The sequence below is a fragment of the Benincasa hispida genome, chromosome 1 (genome assembly GCF_009727055.1).
Source record: "Benincasa hispida cultivar B227 chromosome 1, ASM972705v1, whole genome shotgun sequence".
NCBI lineage: Eukaryota > Viridiplantae > Streptophyta > Magnoliopsida > Cucurbitales > Cucurbitaceae > Benincasa > Benincasa hispida.
The window spans coordinates 41,492,099-41,511,682 of record NC_052349.1 but is presented as its reverse complement, the minus strand read 5'-3'; the positions used below and the strand labels follow the sequence as shown (position 1 = coordinate 41,511,682).

The 19,584-nt window shown below is 36.9% G+C and overlaps 1 long non-coding RNA gene and 1 other non-coding gene across 2 annotated transcripts; both read right to left on the bottom strand.

Annotated features, from left to right (window-relative positions):
- Positions 1-5,011: 5,011 nt before the first annotated feature.
- LOC120068040 lies at positions 5,012-17,950 on the bottom strand. Its single transcript, XR_005479074.1, has 3 exons — positions 17,865-17,950; positions 5,418-5,646; positions 5,012-5,287 (listed from the first exon to the last, which is right to left on the bottom strand). It is a non-coding gene; the product is annotated as an uncharacterized LOC120068040 (long non-coding RNA).
- LOC120070451 lies at positions 11,706-11,812 on the bottom strand. The gene has a single exon (XR_005479947.1). It is a non-coding gene; the product is annotated as a small nucleolar RNA R71 (small nucleolar RNA).
- Positions 17,951-19,584: the final 1,634 nt, after the last annotated feature.

The window sequence follows — 19,584 nt, the reverse complement described above, 5'->3', positions numbered from 1 at the left end:
AAAGAACCTTAGGTAAAACACTTAATAGGAGGAAATGGTGGTATATGACACTTCATTTTTTCTTTTCACCCTTCTCCCTATAAGTTCACATCGTGAGATCTATACTCGGCCTCGAGACACCTTTGCTTGTATCCCCCTATGAGTGATGTTTGTATAGGTCAATACCAAGGTGAATAGAGAGAATGTTTATAGTATGTGGGAACGGGACATGTATCAACATATCCCTCGGTCTCTCTCATTAGTTTATAGTAAATTTTCATGGTTGGCCTCGAGGCACATTTGCTTGTCTCCCCCTACGGATGACATTTACATGACTCTTTACTCAAACTCCAGAAATGGATAGAATTGCTTTAGTTTTTGCCCTAATTGATTTTTCTTTACTGTTGGCTCATCGGGGCGGAACTTTAGAATCTAAAACGAGGGGTTACATTTACAAAAAAAAAAAATGTTCAGCTAGTTAACACTTTCTTGACCGAACAATGGTGACTAATAGTTATAATAACAAGAGTTGTTCTGTATATTGGTTGAGATTGTCTCATTTCAGTGAAGGGGTACCTAATCACCCTATGGTGGCTTTTCCCCTGCCTCACTGAAACATCATGGTAAAATAGATGTCACATACGGTGCATTAAAATTAATTTTCTAAGTTTGATTGGTTTTTCCAAGTGGATAATACTTAAAGACTAATATAAATAAATTGTATGATTTAGCAAATTTCATTATGACATCTGCAATACTAAATTTACTTGTTATCGACAAACTTACCGGAGAAAATTACGCTACATGGAAAAACACAATCAACATAATATTAATCATTGATGATTTGAGATTTGTCCTAGTGGAGTATTGTCCTTTTGTTCCTACTTAAAATTCTCCTCGAAACATTTGAGAGTCATATAAGCATTGGATATGGGCAAATGAGAAGACCCGAGTGTATATCTTGGCAAACCTTTCTGAAGTCTTGGCCAAGAAGTATAGGCCCGTGATCATTGGTCGTGAGATCATGGAGTCCCTGCGAGAAATGTTCAGACAACCGTCTGCACAACTAGGGCATGACGCTCTGAAAAACTTCTTCATTGCCTGTATGCAAGAGGAGACATCTGTTAGAGAACACGTAATCAACATGATGATCCACTTTAACGTGGTAGAGATGAATGGATCTGTAATTGATGAGGCCCGTCAGGTTAGATTTATCCTAGAATCTTTACCTTAAAGTTTCCTGTAGTTCTATAGCAATGTTGTTATGAACAGGATTGACTACAACCTAACCACCTTGCTCAATGAGCTATAAACTTTCCAATCCTTGATGAAATCCAAGAAATAGAAGGGTGAGGCAAACGTTGCCTTGTCCTCTAAGAAGTTCTACAGAGGATCATCCTCTAGAACTAAGTTTGTGCCGTTTTCTTCCGACACCAAAAAGTGGAAAAAAAAGAAAGATAGAAAAGGGAAAGTTAACCCACCAGTTGCTGCCCAAAAGGGTAAGAAGGCCAAGGCTACAAAGGGAGTCTGTTTCCATTACAACTATAAAGGACACTGGAAGAAGAATTGTCCCAAATACTTGGCAGAAAAGTAGAAGGCCAAGCAAGGTAAATATGATTTACTTGTTTTGGAGACTTGTTTAGTGGAGAATGATGATTCAACCTGGATAATAGATTCAGCCACCACTAACCATGTTTGCTTTTCATTTCAGGGAATTAGATACTGGCAACAAGTGGAGGTTGGAGAGATGACAATGCATGTTGGAATTAGGCACATCATTTCAACTACGGTAGTGGAAAGACTCCGACTTTGTTTACATAACTTGTATATTATATTAGATAATGTATATGTGGTTCCAAGTTTTAAAAGGAAAGTTATTTCTGTAAAGTGCTTATTAGAACAAAATATTCAGTTTCATTTGATGTAAGTGTTTATTTACAAAAATGGTGTATATATTTGTTTTGCAAATCTCAAAGATACTCTTTATGTGCTAAGACCGTTAGCAATTAAAGCCCTCCTAAATACCGAATTGTTTAAAACTACGGTAACTCTCAATATAATTGAAAGACTTGTCAAGAATGGACTTCTAAATGAGTTAGAAAAAAGTTCTTTACCTATGTATGAGTTATGCCTTGAAGGCAAAATGACTAAAAAATCTTTTACTGAAGAAGATCACAAGGCCAAAGAACCCTTAGAACTTATACATTCAGACCTCTGTGGTCCGATGAATATTAAGGCTGTTGAGGTTTGTGCCCTAAAGTCTCGTGTCCAGTAGTTTGTAAACAACTTTGTACGAACACTTGTGATGTATAATATAAATGATATTTACTTCACTACTTGACTTTGCACATTTATATTTTACTACAAACCAATAAACATAAAATCTCTGGTTATCTGTATGTGACTCAAGCATGTATGTGGTGACATACAAGTAGATCATGTCTTGATAGGTAACCAAAATGGTTTGTAGTATGTGGATATAGGAGAGAAACCTTTTCTTGGTAATGCTACGGATGCAGCCCGGTTTGTGGAATGGTTACAAATGTTGTGACTTGTCACAGATGATCTGATCCTGATCATTCGTGTAGGGGACATGCGAGCGGGGGCGTCCTATACAAAGAGTTTGTATAAGACCTGACCACGAAGTGTTAATGTCTCGTTATATAACACCGTTCATAATTGAAACTTCACTTCACTGGGATGACAATAGGTAACATGACCTTAATCCTGAGTGAGTTGGGAACTTCTGCCATTGAGGGCGGTCCTTTGATTTGCATGGGTGCGAGTGGCCAGAACACCGACTCAAACTTACCATTTTAGGGATTCGTTTGATTTGAGAGCTGAGAACTCAGCTACACAAGATGGAATTCACTCCTTCCCTGAGTCAGGGTTAAGTAGATAGATAGCTCTCTTAAGGGCTGATTCCAAGGCTTGAACGATGTGGCGCCACACACCTTCTCATGGTCTGAGAGGTGTTCACACATAGTAGAACTATGTTGTATTGTTCATTAGAGGGATCAGTGGTCCTTAAGGAGGAAGATGTAATTACAGAGGCAAAACGGTAAATTGGTCTGCTGTAATTACGAGCATCTGTGAAGGGTCTTCGTACTGATGATTTGTTATATCCAATGGACATAGAAATACATCTATGGCAAGAAGAGTTCAACTGTCAGTCTTTAGTGGAATGCCTGCCAGTTAACGGATGATGGATATCGTGATTAAAAAGTTTACGCAGCTATTTACGTATCATTGGAGCTTCGAGCCATAGGTCCATAAGGTCCCTTGGTAGTTTGGATACAAGTTGAGAGTCAGTTTTTGGGTCAATTTGAAATGTTCAAATTGACAAGAGGGAGTTCGATTGTATATGATATAATTGAACGAGTTAATTAAATATGATATAATTAACTTTATGTATGAGATACATTAATTTGGAGGAAATTGGATATAAATATGATTTATATCTAGTAGAGGAAAAAATATTATAATTAATATTTGATATTAATTTATAAGTTATGAATGTGATAAGATCATATTAATTGGACGGTTATAAAGAAAATGGGAAGGCACCTCTTCGTTTAAAATAACGGATGAGTGCATTATAAATAGCAGACGGTATGTTGATCTCAGGGTGCGTGGATATTATAAAAAAGATAGTGTCATCGTTTAGAAAATCAGTGCCTATACAATAGGTCTACAGGATCGCTTACATATATGATATTGCTAAGCGATCACATACCAATTACACCATCGCGCGCTATTATCTAAACGATCGTTTACCTTTTTACTAAGCGATCGTTTAGCTCCCGGTATTTACTAAACGATCGTATAGACAATCGCTTAGTTTTTCCTACGCGATCATTTTGGACGGTCACTCACCCTTTTCCAACACGATCGTATAGATGATCGTTTACCTTTTCCTACACAATCGTTTAGACGAACGCTTACTTTTACTATACGATCATACATTTTACCTAAACGATCGAGTATATTGTCTATGCGATAAACGACCGTATCTCTCACTTGCTTGATCGTTGTGTACGGTCGCTCTTCCTTTTTCCCTCTACCAAATTCGAACAAAGCCCACACTTTGGATTCTCACTCCAAGAATACTAAAGGCTCTAAGTGGTGTTGTCTTCTCCGATTCCTTCTGTTCGAGTGGTGACTGTTCGAGGTAGACGGTTGGGCTTCAGACTTGAGAAATCTTCATCTGGTATGATTTATTGATCTCTTTAGCATTATGAAAGTATGTTTGAATATATATACGGTAATTCTATCACAATGAATTGGAAAGATCCGCTTCCGTTCGTGGGTACTCTTGAATAAGAGTTTCTTCAAAGGCAAGAGGAGGGTTTGAATATTTTATCACCTTTACTAATGATTAGTCTAGGTATGGGTATGTTTATTTAATGCAACATAAGTCTGAAGCCCTTGAAAAGTTCAAGGAGTACAAGGTTAAAGTTGAAAACGCATTAAATAAAACCATTAAAACATTTCATTCTGATCGAGGTGGAGAGTATATGGATCTAAAATTCCAATACCATTTGATAGAACATGGAATTGTATCCCAACTCTCAACACCTGGTACACCTCAGCAGAATGATGTATCATAAAGGAGAAATCGAACCCTATTGGACATGGTTCGGTCTATGATAAGTTATGCTTTCCTACCTGACTCGTTTTAGGGTTATGCAATATAAATTGTAGCTTACATTTTACGCTCATTTTAGGATCTATGATTGCCTAGCACATGTGTTTGAGGCAAATCCTAAGAAATTGAAACCTTGTTCAAAATTATGAGTATTTGTAGGTTACCCTAAAGAAACGAGAGGTGGTTACTTCTACGATCCTAATGATAATAAGGTGTTTGTGTTGAAAAAAGCTAACCTTTTTAGAAGAGGACCACATAAGGGAACATAAGCCATGTAGTAAGATTGTGTTGAATGAAATCTTCTTCTTCCAAAATGGACTTTGTTTTCTCCAAAAAGACACCAGGAATAGCACGAGCGACTCAAAACTTTAAATTACAAATTTTATCGCAAAAATTATGCCCCACAACATGGGTCCTTACAAATAAAATTGTAAAAACAAAACAATAAACTAAATGCCCAATCCCGAAAACCATCCATAATTGCAAAACCACATTCATTAACAATCATCACATGAATTATACAGAATGCTAAATCCCACCAGAAACTGTAAAATTAATTCTGAAATTTTGAAAAAAAAAATTGGGCAAAAAACCTCGCTCTGATACCAACTGAAGGAATCATTGTAGGTCCTTGAGCGGAAAACGAGATGGGACCCAAACCTAAAATTGACGAAATATAAATTTTACAGCAAACAACATACAGATTATGTATTTAAGAGATAATTACAACATGCTTAATTTTTTTTTTTTTTTTTTAAAAAAGAGTAAATTTGGTTTCAGAAACCCTTACCTTGAAGACTAATCTTCAATTGAGAAAATCCCTCGAACTGATGGAGGACACCACCATGATGAAACCTCCATATTCTTTGGGTGAGAATCCAGAAGTTTGTGTGTGCTTTGGCTATTTTGGAAGGGGGAATTTTAGAGAGAATAGAGGAGGAGGATGATAGTGATGAAGCTAGAACTTACAGCAAGCTTCTGTAGTTTTTCCTTCAATAAGAAGAAGATCAAACAACCCCCTTGCAAAAACAAAAACTTCCCACTAACATAGTAGAGAAAAAAAGGAGAGGGAGTTATTACTCCCTCCCTAAAATTATTTTTCAAATAAATTAAAATAATTTATTTTAATAAATAATTTAATATATATTTATATGATAACTACCTTACCATATATAACCTATAGTTTCTATATTGTATTAAACACTATAACCTATAGTTTCTATTCTCTCACCAACGATATTTAATATAAATCCAATTTATATTAAATATAATTATATGAATCCAAATCACATCATTAATATTTGAATCATATTCAAATATCTATTTCCTCTCGTATATACATTATATTATAATGTATCAAATACATTATAGTAACTATTGTTGGGGTTGATGCCCTAAACTCTCGTTGGGTCCTGTAGTTTGTAAACACTGTATTGAACAAACGCTTGTGATGTAATAATATATGATATTTTCTTCACTATTGTCTATGAAATAATAGATGTTTAAATTGCTTTACCACAAACCAATAAACTAAGATCCCTGGTTTTCATTGTAACATACAGGTGGATCATGTCTTAAGTGATAACCTAAATGGTCTGTAGTATATGGATAAAAGAGGGAAACTTTATTCTGGTAACATTACGGATGCGGCTCGCTTTGTAGAATAGTTACAAGTGTTGAGACTTGCTATAGATGGTCTAATCCTGATCATTCATGTAGAGACAAGTGAGCGGGGGCGTCCTATACAAAGGAGTTTGTATAAGACCAGACCACGAAGTGTTATAGTCTCGTTATGTAACGTCGTTCATGACAGAGACTTCACTTCACTAAGATAATCATAGGTAACATGACCTCAATCTTGAGTGAGTTGGTAACTCCTGCCTTTGAGGGCAGTCTTTTGATTTGCATGGGTACAAGTGGCCAGATTGCCAACTCAAACTTACCACTTTGGAGATTCGTCTGATTTGGGAGCTGGAAACTCAGCTACACAAGATGGAATTCACTTCTTCTCCAAAGTAGAGGTAAGTAGATAAATTGCTCCCTTAAGGGCTAATTCTGAGGCTTGAACGATGTGGCACCACACACCTTCCATGGCCCGAGAGGTGTCCACACATAGTTAGACTATGTTGTATTGTTCATTAGAGGGATCCATGGTACTTAAGTAGTTAGATGTAACTATAGGGGCAAAACGGTAAATTGGCTCAACTGTACTTACGAGCATCTGTGAAGGGTTATCGTACTATTGATTGGTTATATCTGATGGACACAAAAATATACCTGTGGTGAGAAGAGTGCAGTCGTCGGTTTTTAGTGGAATGTTTGGCAGTTAACGGATGGTGGATCTCGTGGCTAAAGAGTTTAGTCAGCTATTCACGTACTATTGGAGCTTCGAGCCACATGTCCATAAGGTTCCCTTGGTAGCTCCATGGATTCGAGTTAAGAATCAATTTTTGGGTCAGTTTGAAGTGTTCAAATTGACAAGAGAGAGTTCGATTATATACGATATGACTGAACTGGTCAATTATATATGATATGGTTAACATGATGTATGAGATACAATAATTGGAGGAAAATGATATAAATATGATTTATATCTAGTGGAGGAGAAAAGGACTATCGTTTATATGTTGCATATGATGTGACATTAAATTATAGGTTATAGTTATCATATGATTATATTTATTTCTAATTAAACAATTATAAGATAATTGTTGGTAGTTTTTTCTCCATAACTGAATGAGATAGTGGGAGGTTGCAATCAGCTTTCATAATTGAAGGATAAAATGAAAATGGTTTTCATTTTGCAAAAAAAATCTGATAATTGCTCCTTGATTTAGTACACTACCTATCGTCTAGTAAAAGAGAGCCTACACGATAGCTCAAGTTGTCCTAAACGATCGTGAACACGCGCAGATTACCTAAACGATCGCATAGACTTTTCTAAACGATTGCGTGCCCGAGCAATTTTACTAAACGATCGCTAAATGATCAGGCCTTTTTTATTGAACGATCGTGCACCTTTTGCTAAACGATCAAGCACCCATCTATACAATAGACTTCAGATATCTCCCACTTGCTTGGTCATGGTAAACGATCGTTCCTTCCTCCTTCCCTCTACCAATTCCAACAGACCCCACACTTCCTGGATTCTCACTCTGAGAATACCGAGGTTTTCGAGTGGTTATGTTCTCCCTGCTATCTGTTCGTGAGAAGTCCGTTCAGTGGTAGACCACAGCGAGATTTGGTGGACGATAGACTTGACAATCTCAGCAAGAATTGCTGACTTGACGAGAGCGAGATTTAAAGTAAATAAAAGTTCTTCAACCGGTATGTCTCTCGTTCCTTTGCATTTAAGTTTCAAAGCATGTTGTAATTTATTGTTAAATGCATAACTTGTATGTTGGATTATGAATACAGTATTTCTATCATAATGAATTTCGAACGGTCTTGCTTCCACTCAGAGTTACTCTTTGATAAGAGTTCCTTCAATTGATATCATATATAATTAGATTAAATTAATTCCTCCAATTAATTTGAACAATTCAAACTAATCTAAAAATTGATTCTCGTCAACTCCCATTAAGCTACAGAGGGGACCTCATTGACCTATAGCTTGAAGCTCCAACGTATGTGAATAATTAATTAAACTTTTTAATTAAAATATTCACCATCCGTTAATTATCGGGCACTCCACTAAAGCCCGATAGCTGCACTCTTCGCACTACAAATATATTTCTATGTGTATTGGATATAACCAATCAACAGTACGATGACCCTTCACAAATTGCTCGTAAGTACAACTAAGCCAAAATTACTATTTTGCCCCTATAGTAACATCTAACTCTTTAAGTACCATTGATTCCTTTAATGAACAATAAACCATAGTCCAACTATGACCAAACTTCTCTCAGCCAGGAGAGGGTGTGACGCCACATTGTTCATGCCCCGAAGTCAGCCCTTAAAGGAGAAATTTATCTACTTACCTCGACATTGTGGAAGAAGTGAATTCCTTATTGTGTAGTTGTGTTCCCAACTCCCCAATCAGACGAATCCCCAAAATGGTAGGTTTGTTAAGTCGGCAATCTGGCCACTCTCACCCATGAAAATCAAAAGACTACCTTCATAGGTAAGAGTTCACAACTCACTCAGGATTAAGGTAGTCATTATGGTGAAATGTAAGTCTCTATTATGAACGACGTTATATAATAGAACTAAACATTTCGTGGTCCAGTCTTATACAAACTCCTTTGTATAGAATATCCCCACTCACATGTCTCTACATGAATGATCAAGATCAGATCATTTGTAGCACTTTACAACAATTGTAACATTTACAAAGAGGACCATACTCGTAATGTCACCCAGATAAGGTATCCAGCCTTATCCATGTACTATATACCATTTAGGTTATCACTTAAACATGATCCACCCGTATGTCTTTACATACATGTTTAAACCAAGATAAGCTTGGATGTTAGTTTATTGGTTTGTGGGTTTAATGCAACTAAATGTCAAATAAAACATCACATATTTTACTAGATTAATAATATGTTTGTACAATAAAATAACAAATTATAGGACCCTACGAGATTTAGGGCATCAACCCCAATAGTATTGATCCTTCACAGATTTCTCGTAAGTACAGCTATGTCAAAATTATCGTTTTACCGATGTAGTTATTTCTAACTCCTTAAGTTCCACTAATCCCTCTAATAAACAATTAGCTATAGTCCAATTATAAGTGGACCCCTCTCAAGCCAGAAGACGGTGTGGCGCCACATTGTTTAAGCCTCGAAATCAGTCCTTAAGAGAGCAATCTATCTACTTATCCTAACGATAGGAAATGAGTGAATTCCTTCTTGTGTAGTGATAATGGGCAGAAATGCACGTTATTACAACGCAAAGTTATAAAGCAATGCAGGATTGCGATGGTAAAAATATACAATATTGCATCCAAAAGCATTAAGTTCATAACATTGCGATCGCATGCGTACATCGCATTAAAACAACTAACTTATGTATTTTATGCAGGAAAATGTGTTGACGCAAGGCGGAAACGCGATCCAAAGAAATTAACGTCCGAGCGCATTAAGAGATTACGACCGCAAGGCTATGCGATCATTTGCGCTCGCAAAAATCTGCTCAAGAAGGTGGCTGCATAGAGCCAACGTATCAAGGTGGGCGCATCTGGGTGAAATCTTAATAAATCATGAGGGGACAGAAAGCTGATGACGGCCGATTCCGAATTAAGTTGACAAGCCGTTAACGACATATTGTAGCAAGTACACTCAACTTTTCGGTGACAATTATTCGGCGCATCAGATAGAGAATTAATAGAAGTTAGCCTTGTTCATAGTTCTTTTACTTAAAAGGCGGAAGCGAGTGAAGNGAAGTTAGCCTTGTTCATAGTTCTTTTACTTAAAAGGCGGAAGCGAGTGAAGGGAGATTACACTGAGAGATCGTCCCAGTGAACTCGAAAGAGTGTCGGGGAGCGTCAAAATCAAAGAGAGGGCCAACTCTTACGGAAGCAAGAACACCTTTTGGGCAGAATAGAGATAACATAATATAAAAGCCTTGGGAAGCAAGATATTGCTACCAGGCTCTCTACCCTTATTTTCCGTTGTCATTTTGTACTCTGAACCTATTTATAAAAACGGAAATTGCATCTTTATATCTGTCCACTCTCTTTACATTACGCATGAGTAGCTAAATCTATCGAATGGGTTGAGAAGCACTTAGCTAGCATAATCTGAGATCTTCATTCTATGCGATTATCTTGTATTATGTATGCGTCATTCGTCCATTAGAGATACTCGGGAGGGTAGTCTAAGGATAGAATCAAGGCTTGGAAAAGTCAAATTAGAATCTAGGCTCGGGAGAGTCATATTAGAACCGCATAATCAAGATATAGAAGCTTAGGAATAAGTTCTGTTTGCTATTAGCGCATCACATGCACCCTCGAGATAGGATATGATTGTATGCGGTCGCCTTGTCCTTGTGTGCATCTTTCGTCATCGCATAGGCAAGAAGTAGAGACTTAGGAATAAGCTCTATAGACTTTATCACATTCATCCTAAAATTAGGAGCTCCTGCATTTGCATTGGAAAATGAACTATTGTCGCATGAGCGTAGCATGATCGAATAGCTTGAACGCATTCTCAGGAAACGCTAGCTAAAGACCTTCTCAACCCGTTCCTCCGCATACCCAGTGTATCTATCGCATAATTACTCTTTTTCCAAATCCGCTGCATACATTTTATACCTTAAACAACAGACCAACCAGACCATTGATTTAATTGTTACCGCAAAGTGATCTCTTCCTTAGTCCCTATGTTCGACCCTGGGCTTACCAGGCCACTCAGTAGGATTTATACTTGGGTCTTACTGAGAAAACTTGCATGCACAACGCATATTCCACCATCGTATTCCACATCATTATTTCATCGCATAAAATAACACATCAAGTTTTTGGCGCCGTTGTTGGGGACTTCGACAATACATTGTACTAACGGTAATTTTTTCTGATTTTCTTTACAGCTTTCAATCTTTGGCTAATTATGACCTGAAGATTGGAAGAACGTTTCGACGAAGATTGAGAACCAACCACTAATAACAAGACAGAACTCCAAGAATGGCGGAACAACCGAAAGAGAGGGCCGCATTCGCAAATAATATAATGACCAACCCCATCCTCCTGGTGAATGACCGCAATAGACCCATTCGGGACTATGCGTCACCCAACTTATATGATTTCTCCCCAGGAATCATGAGGCCAGCTCTGGACGGATCGAGGTTTGAAATGAAACCAGTTATGTTGCAAATGATTCAAACGACCGGACAATTTGGTGTAAGGCGTGGCGAGGATCTACACACCCATCTTCGGAGTTTTATTGAAATTTGCAACACTTTTGTGTTCTCAAATATCTCTGCCGAGGAGATTCGACTAACGTTATTCCTATTTTCCTTATACGATCAAGCAAGAAAATGGGCCTATTCTCTCAAACCAAGGAAGATAACATCGTGGGAACAAGTAGTGGAAAAGTTCATGAAGAAATACTTCCCTCCAACGGAAAATGCAAGAAGGAGGAAGTTAATTACGAATTTTGAACAGGAAATTGATGAATCGCTCAGTGATGCCTGGGCGAGGTTTAAGAGGCTGGTAAGAGATTGCCCGCATAATGGCTTACTAGATTGTTTACAGATGGAGATTTTCTACCACAGACTGAACCCCGCATCACAGACGGCTGCCAATGCGGCAGCAGCTGGAGGTCTGCTGGATAAAACATATGATGAGGCGAAAAATATACTTGATCGCATTTCAAAAAATCACGAGGACTGGAGAGAAAGCAATCAAAGATTAAGAATTAAAGATAGTGATGTGAACAACGAGGCCATCGCATCCCTACAAACCCAAATGAATGCGATGATGAGTTTGATACAAGGCATCACAATTAATAGCACGGGAACGCAAAAAAGGCAGGTCAACGCAATTGTTCAAACGACCATAAGTTGTGTCATCTATGGAGAAGCACATCAGATGGAAGAATGCCCAAGGAATCCGCAGTCAATTTGCTTTATAAAGAATAACCCTTTCTCTAATATGTATAATCTCGGTTGGAGAGACCACCCTAACTTCGCGTGGAAAAATCAGCAACACAATTTTCAACTAGTGGCACCACCAGGATTTTTCCCGTGAACAACCAGTTCGCAAGCACCACAATCTTCATCCTTAGAGAGATTACTGAAGCAATATATTGAGAAGAATGAATCGGTGCTTCAGAATCAGGCGACGTGCATCCGAAATCTTGAAATTCAACTAGGACAGATCGCAGACGAACTCAAAAATAGACCGCAAGGACGTTGCCGAGCTCAACTAAGATCCCTCGCAACTCTGGGGATACAGGAAAGAAACAATTCTTAGCAGTCTCTTTGCTAAGCAAAAAAATGACAGCAGAAGTAGGGGAGGAACCCAGCACGACCAACTTGAATGCGGTGACAACCGAGGACCCATTGACATATGATTTAGAAGAGCCGAAAAGATGAACCCAGAATTTGCGTCCACCTTCAAGCCTCTAGAACACGAGATAGAAGAAGTCCAGCTACCACCATTCCTGCAAATATTGAAAAAGAAATAGAATGATGAAGAAAAGATCGCTACAGTGGCAGTAACGCAAAATGCTATGATCCCACCAAAATTGTGCGACCCAGGAAGCTTCACGATCCCATGCTCAATTGAAGGGGTCTATATTGGTCAAGCACTATGCGATCTTGGGGCGAGTATAAATGTAATGCCGCTATCAATCTTTAAACGATTGAATATAGGCAAACTCATGCCCACGATGGAGACTCACCTACTCACAGACAGATCTTGAATAGATCCTGAGGGAGAGTTGAAAGATGTCGCAATCTCAATTGACAAATTCATCTTGCCGGCAAACTTCATCATTCTGGACTATAAAGCGGACGAAGATGCGCCTATCATATTGGGACGACCATTCCTCTTGATCGATTGCGCTCAAATTGACGTGCACAAAGGGGAGATCGTGATGAATGTCAATAGGGAAAGGCTTCGGATTAAGGCAGTCAAGATCCCAGAAGACCGAGAAAAGAAGAGAAAGCCGCCTTAGACGTAAAAAGNCGTGATGAATGTCAATAGGGAAAGGCTTCGGATTAAGGCAGTCAAGATCCCAGAAGACCGAGAAAAGAAGAGAAAGCCGCCTTAGACGTAAAAAGAAAGTAGTTCGCCGCAAAGCAGGATGCGTCCACAAATAATGCGGGCGACAGAGCAAATTTGGGGGTTGTATCTCTCTTTGACTTTGTCTATTCCAAAATTTTCACTATCGCATTGCATTTTAACTTTAAAAATTTTATCATCGCATCCTCTTTAGTCGGCGCAATCATTTAACACTGATCAATCATTATTTCTCCTTGCCATTTATGACTTCAATGATGAAACGCATGCTTCTATTTTTTCGTATATACTAGAGTCAAACTTAATTTTAGGACAATCAACTCATGAAATATTTCTAGAAGTTAGTGGTCTACTAGCTTTCTTTCAAACTGACCTTTTACGAAACTTTCTAAGAGCATCGCATGACTTCTTTCAATTTTTCAGCAATGGGGACATTGTTGCGTTTAAATTTGGGGGTGTGGTATTCATTTTTCAACCTTGCTATTTTTAGTTTCTATAAAAAAAAAAATGTTGCGATCGAATCCTACTCGTAGTTGGACGTCCGCATGACACACGTGGAGGCAAGCAAAAACAAAGGTAGGAATCGTGATCACCGCATAAATAAAATGATCGCAACTCTGCTGCCAAATAAGCGTGAGTTTAGACTGAGAAAGAGCGTCTTGCTCGTAGTTGGATGTCCGCATGACACCTGTGGGGGAAAACAAAACGAAGGTTAGGCACTTGGATCAGCGCAAGGTCATAGAAAAAAAATGTGTCTAAAATACGCAAGGATAAAAATCATTTGAAAACATCCTAGTTGGAAAAGTTTTTTTATGAAATAAATCATGCGATGCCCTTGAAATCTAGTAAAGTCTTTTTGAAAGTTAAACTTGCGGTCCCTAAATTTTAGAAATATTTTAAGAAGCCTGGATAAAAATTAAGGAGATTTTGGTACATAGGATTTGGAATAAGGCATCCTTGAGAAATCTAAGAAAGAGAATGCGGTCGACTTTCTAAAGAAAATCTTTAGTTTATGCTTGAGGACAAGCATTGTTTAAACTTGGGGGTGTGATAACGGGCAAAAATGCACGTTATTACAGCGCAAAGTTATAAAACAATGCAGGATTGCGATGGTAAAAATATACAATATTGCGTCCAAAAGCATTAAGTTCACAACATTGCGATCGCATGCGTCCATCGCCTTAAAACAGCTAACTTATGTATTTTATCCAGGAAAATACGTTGTCGCAATGCAGAAATGCGATCCAAAGAAATTAACGTTCAAGCGCATTAAGAGATTGCGACCGCAAGGCTATGCGTTCGTTTGCGCTCGCGAAAATCTGCTAAAAAAAGTGGCTGCATAGAGCCGGCGCATCAAGGTGGGCACATCTGGGTGAAAGCTTAATAAATCACGATGGGACAGAAAGCTGATGACGATCGATTCTGAATTAAGTTGACAAACCGTTAACGACATACTGTAGCAAGTACACTCAACTTTTCGGTGACAATTATTCGGCGCATCAGATAGAGAATTAATATCATCCCATCAGTGTAATCATAATAGAGAAAAAACCTTTTACCATGAAGCTCTATAAATATCGAAGGACACCTTCAGTGAAGGAGTTTGCTTAGTTTACAAAATTCACCATATAGATAGAAGTTAGCCTTGTTCATAGTTTTTCTTTTACTTAGAAGGTGGAAGCGAGTGAAGGGAGATTACACAGAGAGATCGTCCCAGTAAACTCGGAAGAGTGCCGGGGAGTGTCGAAATCAGAGAAAGGGTCAACTCTTGCGAAAGCAAGAACATCTTTTGGGCAGAATAGAGATAACACAATATAAAATCCTTGGGAAGTAAGATATTGCTACCAAGCTCTCTATCCTTATTTTTCATTGTTATTTTGTACTCTGAACCTATTTATAAAAATAGAAATTACAACTTTATATTTGTCCACTCTCTTTACATTACGAATGAGTAGCTAAATCTGTCAAATGGGTTGAGAAGCACTTAGCTAGCATAACCTGAGATCTTTATTCTATGCGATTATCTTGTATTATGTATGTGTCATTCGTCCATTAGAGATACTCGGGAGGGTAGTCTAAAGATAGAATCTAGGCTTGGAAAAGTCAGATTAGAATCTAGGCTCGAGAGAGTCAGATTAGAACCGCATAATCAAGAGATAGAAGCTTAGGAATAAGTTCTGTTTGCTATTAACGCATCGCATGTACCCTAGAGATAGGATATGATTGTATGTGGTCACCTTGTCCTTGTGTGCATCTTCGTCATCGCATTGGCAAGAAGTAGAGACTTAGGAATAAGCTCTATAGACATTATCGTATTCATCCTAAAATTAGGAGCTCCTGCATTTGCATTGGAAAATGAACTGTTGTCGCATGAGTGTAGCATGATCGTATAACTTGAACGCATTTTCAGGAAATGCTAGCTAAAGACCTTCTCAACCCATTCCTCCGCATACTCAGTGTATCTATCGCATAATTAATCTTTTCTCAAATCCGCCGCATATATTTTATACCTTAAACAACGAACCAACCAAACCATTGATTTAATTTTTACCGCAAAGTGATCTAAAATTACCATCGCATACAGTCTTCCTTAGTCCCTGTGTTCGACCCTAGGCTTATCAGGCAACTCAGTAGGATTTATACTTGGGTCTTACTGAGAAAACTTGCATGCACAACGCATACTCCACCATCGCATTCCACATCATTATTTCATTGCATGAAATAACGCATCATGTAGCTTTGTGTTCTTAGCTACCTAATCGGACGAATCCCTAAAATGGTAGGCTTATTGAGTCCACGAATCTAGTCACTCTCATCCATACAAATTAAAGGAACGCTTTAATAGGCAGGAGTTCACAACTCACTTAGGATTCAGGTCAAGTCACTTATGGTCATCATAATAAAATGTAAGTCTCTTCTAGCAATGGTGTTATAAAGAAAGACTATTCATTTTGTGGTTCGGTCTTATATAAACACTTTGTATAGGATAGCCCCGCTTATATGTCTCCACATGAATGATCAGGATCAGATTGCGGGTCGTCTCCGTAGTGTCATCAGGATAGGGTACCCAGTTTTATCTATCTACTACAGACTGTTCAGGATATCACTTAAACATGATCCACCTGTATGTCTCTACATACATGTTTAAGTTACATCTAATAACTTTGGATCTTAGTTTATTGGTTTTTTGGTTAAAGCAACTAAATGTCAAATAAAATACAACTTATTTTATTAGATAAATAATAAGTTTGTACAAATACAATTATAAACTTCAAGGCCACGATATTTAGGGTATCAACCCCAAAAAATACCAATTTGATCGTGTTCCGGGATTGTAATGCACAACAACACTCAACCAATACAAAACCTCCAAATATGATTTCTCCCAATCACCAAACAAAGCAATCAATGCTTTTCTTTTTGCTTGCCATATAGATATATAATTAACATTATGCCCATATTGTTTTTTAGTTGCTTCTTGGAGTAAGGCCACAGGAGCCACAGGAACCCCAGGATCAGCTCTCACCATATTTTGAATTCTAATACTCATAAAAGTCAAATCAAGCTGTGAATGATCCTGTGTCAATTTTGAGTACAAACATGAGTGCTCCCCATAAGGTTTAGTAGTTTCAAACATCCCATGAGTTTTACGTCGACAAGCACATATCCTCCAATCACAACCATCCTTCCACTGTTTGCATCTCACATACTAAATATCTTGGTTCGATTCTACTACAAAAATCTGATAGTGTTTTTCACGCATTATCTTTTTGTGGCCAACTGTAGGTCTTCTTTAGTGTCAAATAAAATTTCTTTTTGTATTAAACTAGAATTATCTACACATCTACTTATTTCCTCCAATGTCGACCGTTGTTGACAGATTGAATTAGCAATGTCCCAATCTATTTGGGTAAACATCTCTGATGGTACCAACTCATTTTCATGTTTTATACTTTCTTCGTTTCCAAATAATTCATCAAGTTCTACATCAATATCACTGTCCTCAGTATTTGTGGGTTTAAGAATGACTAAATCTTTATGACGCAACAACATATTTAATCAAATGTTTACAACTGTTATAATAGACAAAATATTAGTCTAACATAATAGGTTACAATCCAACATCAGTCCAAACTCAAACAAATAAACTCCAACGAATTGATGAAAGTTTTTCTTCTTAAAAAAAACAATAAACCTACAACCCAAGTCCAAACTCAAATTCAAGATCAGTCCAAATCTTTTCTTTTTAAAAAAACAAACTACAACCCAATCTCAATGCAATATCAGTCCAAATTACAATATTAAACTAAAAAACACAATCCAAAATTTCAAGTCCAAACTCAAACAATCCCAAAACAAAATTTCAAATCCAATCTAACGGTAGAAAAATACTAAATCTTAGACAAAATAAAATTTGCATACTAGATATTCCAAATTTTCAACAAAACTAGTTTAAAACTCTAGATTTTCATCTATACATTTAAACAACATACTAGATCTATGAATATTCAAGGCACAATATCATATACTGAAGAAAAAAATTACCTAGGGTCGACGACGGCGACACAACAGTGGTGGCAGGGGGGAACGGTGGACGACGGAAGAGCACGATGGACGGTGGTGCACGACTGGCGGTGAGTTGAGAAAGAAAGGAAGAAAGAAAGTAGGAGATTGAGGAAGAAAGTAATCGGTAGGTGGTGGGAAAGGGTTTTGGGACCACTAATTTGTGTACTCGGTATACGAGTATGGAAGTCGTGGTCCACGACTTCCTGGTCCACTAACTCGTGGTCCACGACTTCCTGGTCAACGTAACATGTCAGACTTGTAGCAGTCATCTAGTGGTAGGTCAGCGTCAGGTTAGCAATTGGTCACGTGATGTGGAGGGAAATCGTGGACCCTGTCCACAATTTAGCTTTAAATCATGGACCAGGTACACATGTATGTGCTTACTCAGTACTCGTGGACCTGGTCTACAATTTTAATATCCTATTTTGTCAATTCTTTCCATTCAACCTTGTTTTTATCAATAAATTTAAAATAACATTATTTTTTTAAAAATTCTATTGTTGTAATTTAACTTAAATGATTTATCTACAATTAAATTTTTATATCTGAATATTTGAATCTCTAATATTTGAGTTGACAATCACTTGATGAATCATGTCTTGATCGGCACAAATCAATTTATTAATTTATTAGTATCCATATTTACATTCAAGGGCATTTTATGGCAGTAAAAAGAACAAAAATCACGTGCATAACTTTTTATTGTCGCTATTTACACCGGTTAAGATTGAATATATATATATATATTCCAATATGCTTAAAATTAAAAAGAAAAAGAAAACAATTCCTAGGGAAAATCATGCTCCACAACTCATCACCGACAGTTCAAAAACTATTTTTAACTTTTTGTATTTAACAAAATAGTTTTATTAGTTTACTAAAGTGACTAAGCCCAAAATTAAATCTTAATTAAATACATAGTTAAAAATCCAAATTATTTATTCTCTTTAATTTTATTTTTTAAAAAATATAATAATACTACAAACTTTCTTTGCTAAATGGTTAAATATATTCACCCATATTTATAATAAAGTTAAATTGAAAATAAAAAGAAATTGCTTTATTTAATTATGTTAGATGAAAAGAATATTGATTGGCCTACCAAGTTGGACTTGTGTAGGCCTAGCTTGTGAGGATTATTAATCTTCCTATCTACTCTTGTCTTTTAGTACATTCTTTCTTTTTTTATAATACATTTAATCTCTCTCTTTTTGATGTGGTTGGAGTTCTCTCTCTCCAAACAAATTATTGTAATATAATTATCACTTTAATAATTGTTAAATAATGTTAAAAGATAAAATTAATATCCAATTAATCACGGATGAAAGAGGGAAAACTCTCCCTTCATAATATAATTTAGAAGTAAAATACTTTTCGGTCTCGTCATTGTGAATCTTGTTTTTATCTGATTTCTAAATTTTAGAAGGTTCTCATTTTACTCTTTAATTTTGAATTTTGTTTCAATTTCGCTCTTCGAATATTCATTAAAATATTTATTTTTATTAATTGGTTTTAGTGTCTATTAGTTAAAATTAATCAAAATGAAATTACTTTATAATAAGTTTTATCACTATGAAATTTAATTTTTTTTAAAAATTCATGTCATAAGTTTTATTAATTAGTTCATTTGAAGTTAACTTCAAATATCAAAGTGAGCATTAATAAATACTTGAGGATAATAAAATATTCAAACTTTGTG